Genomic DNA, 7,275 nt, shown 5'->3' on the forward strand with positions numbered 1-7,275 from the left:
TCTCTCTCCTCTCTCCCTGAGACAGGCTGGCCTCAAAGCCCAGGTCCTCCTGCCTCTGCACCACCAACACACCAGGCACTCCGTGGACATATCCTTAAAGTTCCCTCCTTCCTAGGTCTCCTTGTCTTCAGTGGTTCAGCCTGCCCATTTATATACAGCCATGTGCCACTACTACCCCTCCCCTTTCCAAGGCTCCCCTAAAGCTAGCTCATAAACTCCGATCTAGCCATCCTCACCCGGGCTGAGAAATCCTGCCTCAAAGCATCCCCAGCGGTTGCTTCAGTGAGAGCAGCATCCCCCACCCACCTCCAGCCTCTCACCTAAAACACGCTGGTGTCTTGGACACTCTCCCCTGTGATGTCAGTCCTCTCTCTGGCACACAGATTAGAGCGCTGTAACTTCATTCATTGACATTTTCACTCTCCACAGCGACAAGTTCCACATTGAGAATCTCCTTAAAAATATCAAACGTCCTACCATCTCCTGTAATTTATGAGAAGTTTCTGTAAATTTGAGAATACCCTGATTTCTTCCCCAGGTCCTACTTTGGTCCTCTTTTGTTCACTATACTGTGGACAATTAACTCGCTCATTTTCTAAATGGCCGTGTCCCTCCCCCTAGTGGATAATGAGAGTACTGCAGTATTCTGAAACTCCTTCATAAAAGTAAATGGAATGTTCTCTATCAAGACTATCGACGATTCAAAACATCTCCTGTCAGTCTTTCTCCTCCCTCGCCTTCCTCTTTGCCCTCTCCCCTCTCTCTTTTCTTCCCTCCCTCTCTCGTTCCCTCCTCTGTTGTTACTCCCTAGACTGCTGTTGATCCTATAACCCACTCTCAGGAAGAGACCATTCCCTAGCAGTGCCGGGAAAAGGTGGTCGGCAGAGGCCCCTGGAGTCTCCGCAGCTCACCGAGCAGGGGGCCACTGCTCACTTAACAGATGGTCTGACATAGTCTTGTCAGAGCTTCTGTTTCACCCTGACTCCGGGACCCTGTCATACAAAGACACACCTGGAACCTCAGATGACCGATGTTGCCGGAGAGGGAAACACTGCACTGGAAATTATCTCCAAGTTCTGGTGACTGAACCATAGTTTGCATTGTTCTCCCAGACGACTGGAACCACCTTCTTTCCCACAGAGCTTCACACTGACTGGTGTTCACCTAGAGAGATAATGGCCGTGCCAACCAGTCTAAGATGCATCCTCCCCTTGACTAGAGCACACTTGTTAAGTTATCTTCTTGGAAAGTGTCTTTTCACACACAGAGCCAGTGCAGTCTCTACAAAACGAGGAGCGGCCCACGGTCCAGAGCTAAAAGGAAATGTGCCTGTTGCTGTACCCGGTAATCTGAGTTGGTCCCCAGACCCCCGTGTTGAAAGGAGAGCGCCTACTCCACAAGCACTCACTCCCACACGCTCTCTGCGGCTTTCACACACACATGCACACCCAAGCATCCAAGCACACACACAACATGAGCGCAATAAACATAAACGGTTCAAACTGTGTTTGGGGGATTGGAGAAATGAACCGGGGTGGCTAAGAGCACTTGCTCTTCTTCAGAGGACCTGAGCTCAGATCCCAGCACCCACATTGAGCAGTTCCAGGAGATCCAACACCATATTCTGACCTCCACGGGCACCTGCACGCACGTGGCATACACACACACACACACATGCACAGACACACACACACACAGACACGCACACATGCAGACACACACACACACACATGCACATAAATAAAATAAACCTAGAAAAAACAATGCTATGATACTTTTAAGACTTTTGCTTGTGTACCCCCATGGCAGTAATACAGGCTAATCAACTGTTTATTTTTTTTAACCTTTATAGTCCAGGTCTTTTATTTCTTTTTGTACATCAGGCCATGAATTTATAGGGAATGGGCTCCAGCAGCTCAGGCTCCTTCCTGTTAGTCCTCACGAAGTGTGCTTCTCTGGGTGGAGCAGGCTGGTGCTTCAGCTGAACCCAGGTGCCCTTCTCTTTGGCTTCCCTTTTCTTCTGGTCGTTCTCCTTCACCCGCTTCAGGAAGCTGTCTCTGCTCTTGGAGTGCTTGATGTGTTCAATCCGCACATTAATTCTCTTGGCAAGAATCTTGCCCTTAACTTGCTTGTTTACAATGATGCCCACAGCATGCTGGGTGACATTGTAGACTCTTCCGGTTTTGCCATGGTAACATTTATGGGGCATTCTTTTTTGAACAGTGTCCATTCCCTTGATGTCTACAATATCGCCCTTCTTGTAGATTCGCATGTACGTGGCCAAAGGAACAACTCCATGTTTCCTAAAGGGCCTAGAGAACATATAGCGAGTGCCCCTCCCTCCTCTTTCCCTTTGTGTTTGTCATTTTGGCGAGTTACTGAAAGATGGCTACTGCGGCCGACTAATCAACTGTTTATTATTTGCAAGTCTGCATCAAATATTGGGGAGTTTTAACAGTCATGGTCTTTAGACCACGCCAGATGAATCTCACAATATACTCAAACCAGTGGGAAAATCTGACTTGTTCAAAACAAACTGAACTTTCCTGTTATGGCAGTGAAATAAGGATTTATTACTAGAACAGCTTCTCTTCTGTGATGTGCTGGCTTTTTAACTCCATTTTATGAAATATAGAAGTTAACATTATCTATGCCTTGGCCATTTGCTAAACCTTAAACTAATCAGTGATTCAAAATTCAGTGGAATGATTATAGTAATAAATACAGATAATTAGAATGAGGATCCCAGGAGGGGCAAATGCGGGTGACACAGTTACTCAAAAGTTCCCGGTTTGTGGCCAGAAAGCTGTTGAAGATCATGTGAGAAAATTAATAATGTGAGAACCGTCCCAGACAGGGACGTCTAGTCTGTACCCTGTAACGTCATCCTTCCCATGGTAACTGATTCTTTCAGGGGACTTTGAAAGAACACCAGCTTTAAACACAAAGGAATGTACGTCAACAGGAGCGTTCCAAACACACTGGCAGGAGAATGGTCCAGTCTTCAAAGCAGAGAGCTAAGGGCCCTTCAAATCAAAGGGAGCCTGGGAGCCCAGACACAGCTCGGTACACACAAGTACCCACCACACTGTTGGTTCTGTTTACTAGAGGATTTCCGCACAAAGAAAGACCCCCAAAGGCCTGACTGCCGGATCGATGCCAATGTGTGCAGCCAGGCCTTGAAGATGGAGACCTGATGGGCAAACCTTTTTCTTTCACTCGACTTCTTTACCAGGTTGCCACAAAGAGGGAGCAATGAGGATAGACTTCTTAAAATTTTGCAAATTGTTTATCTAATTTATTACTGGTGTGTGTGTGTGTGTGTGTGTGTGAGAGAGAGAGAGAGAGAGAGAGAGAGAGAGAGAGAGAGAGAGAGAGAGAGAGAATGGATCGGCACAAGCAGAGGAAAACTTGGTGCAGTTGTGTCTGAAGGACCCTAGCCCCATCTAACTGTGGCTCTGGCTGGCCTCACCCTTTTTTCCACACCCCCTCTGCCTTGCTAACAACCATTAGATTACTTTCCTAAAGCTAGACACTGAAATCTGTTTTCTCCTTTGGCCACTTCCTCTGCCTGAGGCTGACTACCAAGGGCCAGCAATCAAAAGCTCCCTTTGATTCACATAATTAGCATGCCCAATTAAAACGGAAACACCCATTGTCTTTATAAACTGCCATTAGCCTGCTCTCCACATCTGTCTCTCTACCCAGAGGCAGTCCTTCACAAATACCCCACCCCTTTCCTCTGTCCCTTTCCCTTCTCTTTCTCCCTTATCTCCTTCCTATTTCCTTTACCACCACATCCTAGCCCAGGCCAACACAGACACACACACACCTTGTGCTCTTCTTAAAATTACACCTGCCGTCAGGTGGTGGCGGCGCATACCTCTGATCCCAGCCCTGGGAAGGCAGAGGCAGGCAGATCTCTGTGGGTTCGAGGCTATCCTGGTCTACAAGAGTTAATTCCAGGGCAGTTAGGGCTGTTACACAGAGAAACCCTGCCTGGAAAAACAAAACAAAACAAAAAGTCAGTCCAAAGACTCCTCTGTCCTCCCTCCAGATCTTCAACTGCTGCCCCCCAAAGCTGCTGCGCTGTCGCTGTGGCCGCTCAGAGGCAAGCCTCCACCCTTGGCCCTGCGTTTTTCAGATTAGGTACTGACTTGTATCAGAAGAGGGCACAGACAACTATCAGGAAAGGAAACTCAGAGCAGGGTGAGGGCAGGAGGGAGGGACGGACTGTCACAGGGCAGGGAAAGAGGGAAGGAAAGAAGGAAGGAAGAGAGGGAGGGAGGGAAGGAGGGAGGGAGGGAGGAAGGAAGGAAGGAAGGAAGGAAGGAAGGAAGGAAGGAAGGAAGGAAGGAAGGAAGGAAGCTTTGGGAACACGTCCTGCACACTCGACTTGCAGTGTGAGAATTATGTGCAGTGACAGAGATGTGGTGTGTGAGAGCCTAGATGTCATCTTCTGGATTTTGGTGTGTACAAAATGCTCTTAACTTTTGGCCCTCGGCCGATAGGGGTGTGTGCGGGATACAGGTGGTCGCCCTTTCCCGATAGTCAGTGACTGTCCCCAAGACGCAGAGGCACTGCAGCCCTGGAGTCCAGCTGGCCATCACCCCAGGAGTCAGGCAGGACCCCGCCTCCCCACACCCCACCGCGTCAGGCTGAACTCGCGATCGAGCGCGCCCCCTGCTGGTCACCCGCGCTGCACACCCGGCGCAGGAAGAGGTCCCCGGCACCGGTCCTAGGAGCTCAAGGGTTTCAGCTGCATTCCTCGCCGGGAAACGTGGGCGATCCGAGGCTCTTCTTGGTCTCTGGAGTTACCGCGAGGCAATTTAAAACTACTTAAAGATTCCCAGATTCAGCGTCTGAGTAGGAAAATCCACCACGGCAGAAATGGAGTCCAAATTCTTGCCCAAAAAGCCAGGAAATTCTGCCTACGCCAGCCAGGACCACGGAGCGCCCTGTTTTCTTGTAGTAATTAATACCACGGGAGTGAGAAGAATAAAAAGGAATCCCCTTACACATGCGCGCGCTCTTTTCTAGGAACTGAGAGGACCACAGAAGAAATTTCCCCAGAAGTTCCAGATGGTACAGCATAGTGGTTAATTCCAGATCCCAGGTAAAGATCCCCTATCCCAAATAAAGACAGAAGGAAGAAAGTCAACTCAGCAAATTGTCCTCTCCTCATGCATGCTGTGGCATGTGCGAGACACACACACACTCACACATACACATACACTAATACCCACGCACTCACACACACTCCCGCACACACATGTTCACACACACACACGTACGCATACACACTTTCCCCTCAGAAATTGACACCTAATTTTTATTTTGTTCTTTGTTCACACTTTATAGCGTGAGTAATAGAAAAGGGATTTCCTCAGAAACATTTTGGTTTGGTTTGGTTTTCCTGTTTGTTTGCTTGCTTTTGTTTTTGGTCCTGGTTGGTGACTCTTTCTGTGCTGACCTTGGGAGAGAAACAGTTTAAATTAGAAGTGATAAAGTTCTCTAATAAAAGACGGGAGCCTGTCAGCCTTTGCACGTCTTCATGAGTGACTTCCGATGTTTAGGAATGACCTGAGCAGCGCAATGACAAATACGATAGCTGTCAAACACAGCTGAGTTACCGTTGCACACCGGAGATTAACTGCATCGCTTCTTTTATAATTAAATAGGTTCTTATGCAACTTTCAAATTCCTTAAAGCAGTCTTGGAAGTGGGTATTATTATCTGAACTTACAGTTGAGGGAGCTGAAATGTGTGTCTCAAGACCACACAGACAGGAATTAACCTGTGTGGCTGACACCGAGAGCCGGGTACCCTCACCAGTGTCTCTGTTCTTGGCCAGCACACAACCCTGCTCCCATTAGCTAAACGTGGCTATGATTTGCTCTAAGTGTCTCAGCAACCTAGAGAGTGGGGTGCCTCTCACTTCATTGTGAAGACAATGAAACCAGGATAGAGGTTGTCCCACAGAGCTCTTAAGTGAAGCTGTCAAAATTCTGACCTTTCACTCCACGGAGAGAAGAGGGGGTTGGGGCGGGTGGAGCTTCCCTGGTTTTAGTTTGCTGAGGCATGCATCCCATGCATTTGAAGGAAGTGTGCTCCATAGCCCAGTCCTTTTGTATCTTTTATTTTGAGACCAGATCTCATTAAGGTATTTGGGCTGGCTTTAAACTCTGGCAGTCCATGAATGTATGTTCCTCCCCCAACAGTCTCCCATGTAGCTGGAATTACAGGCCTATGGTCCAGCTTTCTAACCTTCAAACGTGGAGCTTCAAGGTCAGTCCCACATTGTCCTTCCTTGGCTCTTTTTGTCCTTGAGTAGCTCTCCCCTTGCTGTGTTCCTCTGGCTGTGCTAAAGCACCAGACTAAGGCTCATTTGGCCCACAGCTAGGATGACACGTCCCTAAAGCACTGCTCAGCCTAGACAGGATGCAATGGGAAGGGACTGCTAGGGACACTGGTGGCATCGAATCCTCCATGCTCCTGTTTGGGAAACAGTGCTCCTCTGAGGAGGTGAAGCCTGGCCGGGTCATGGCCACACAAACTGCTCAAGTTCCCTTGGTTTACTGCTTCCTCTTCTCTCTCCTCACTGAGGTGAGGCCCCTCTCATCTGATGGTGCTGGTTTCTGTAGGGTTTTGAGGAGTGGATAGAGAAGAAAATAGTTATCAGTGATCTCTATGGGTCAGCATCTGGCGGGATGGCCCAGTAGGGAGGGGCGAACATCTGGGCAGAACAACAGTGTTTTTAAGAGAGACGCTGTGCCCTTCTCTTTGTCTGTCAGACTGCTGAAAGGGTGGGTCTCCAGGAACTGAAATTTCCCCCAAGGATCTCATTCTTATTGGAGGAGGAAGAGGCTGCCACCGTGGTGCCCGCCACAGAGAGGATATTATCCCCCGGAAAGAGATCTCACACGGCTCTCACAACACGGAAGCCATGATGGTTGACTAAGACAGCCTAGTGATGTATACTTCTTGTCTTCTCTTTAAATATAAAGTCTTTAAATATAAAGACCCCCTGGATGTCACTGGACCCCTTCATTTGTTCTTCCCGTCACAGTCACCAGGTCACCTTTCTGTGAGTTACACTCTTGCCCTTCCTGTTGAGGACGGATGACCCAGATTAGCCATCTAGGCTAGCAGGGCCCAGACTCTCCCATCCTAACAAACTCTGGTAATGAGTGAATCCCACGCAGCATGGCACCTTCCACATCATTTGGTCACATAGGCACGAAACACTACCGAAAAGGGAAGGACGGCAAAGAA

The 7,275-nt window shown here is 48.6% G+C and overlaps 1 pseudogene; it reads right to left on the reverse strand.

Moving 5' to 3' along the window:
• Positions 1 to 1,879: 1,879 nt before the first annotated feature.
• LOC142836518 (large ribosomal subunit protein eL21 pseudogene) lies at positions 1,880 to 2,387 on the reverse strand (annotated as a pseudogene).
• Positions 2,388 to 7,275: the final 4,888 nt, after the last annotated feature.

The sequence above is a fragment of the Microtus pennsylvanicus genome, chromosome 16 (assembly GCF_037038515.1).
Source record: "Microtus pennsylvanicus isolate mMicPen1 chromosome 16, mMicPen1.hap1, whole genome shotgun sequence".
Taxonomy (NCBI): Eukaryota; Metazoa; Chordata; class Mammalia; order Rodentia; family Cricetidae; genus Microtus; species Microtus pennsylvanicus.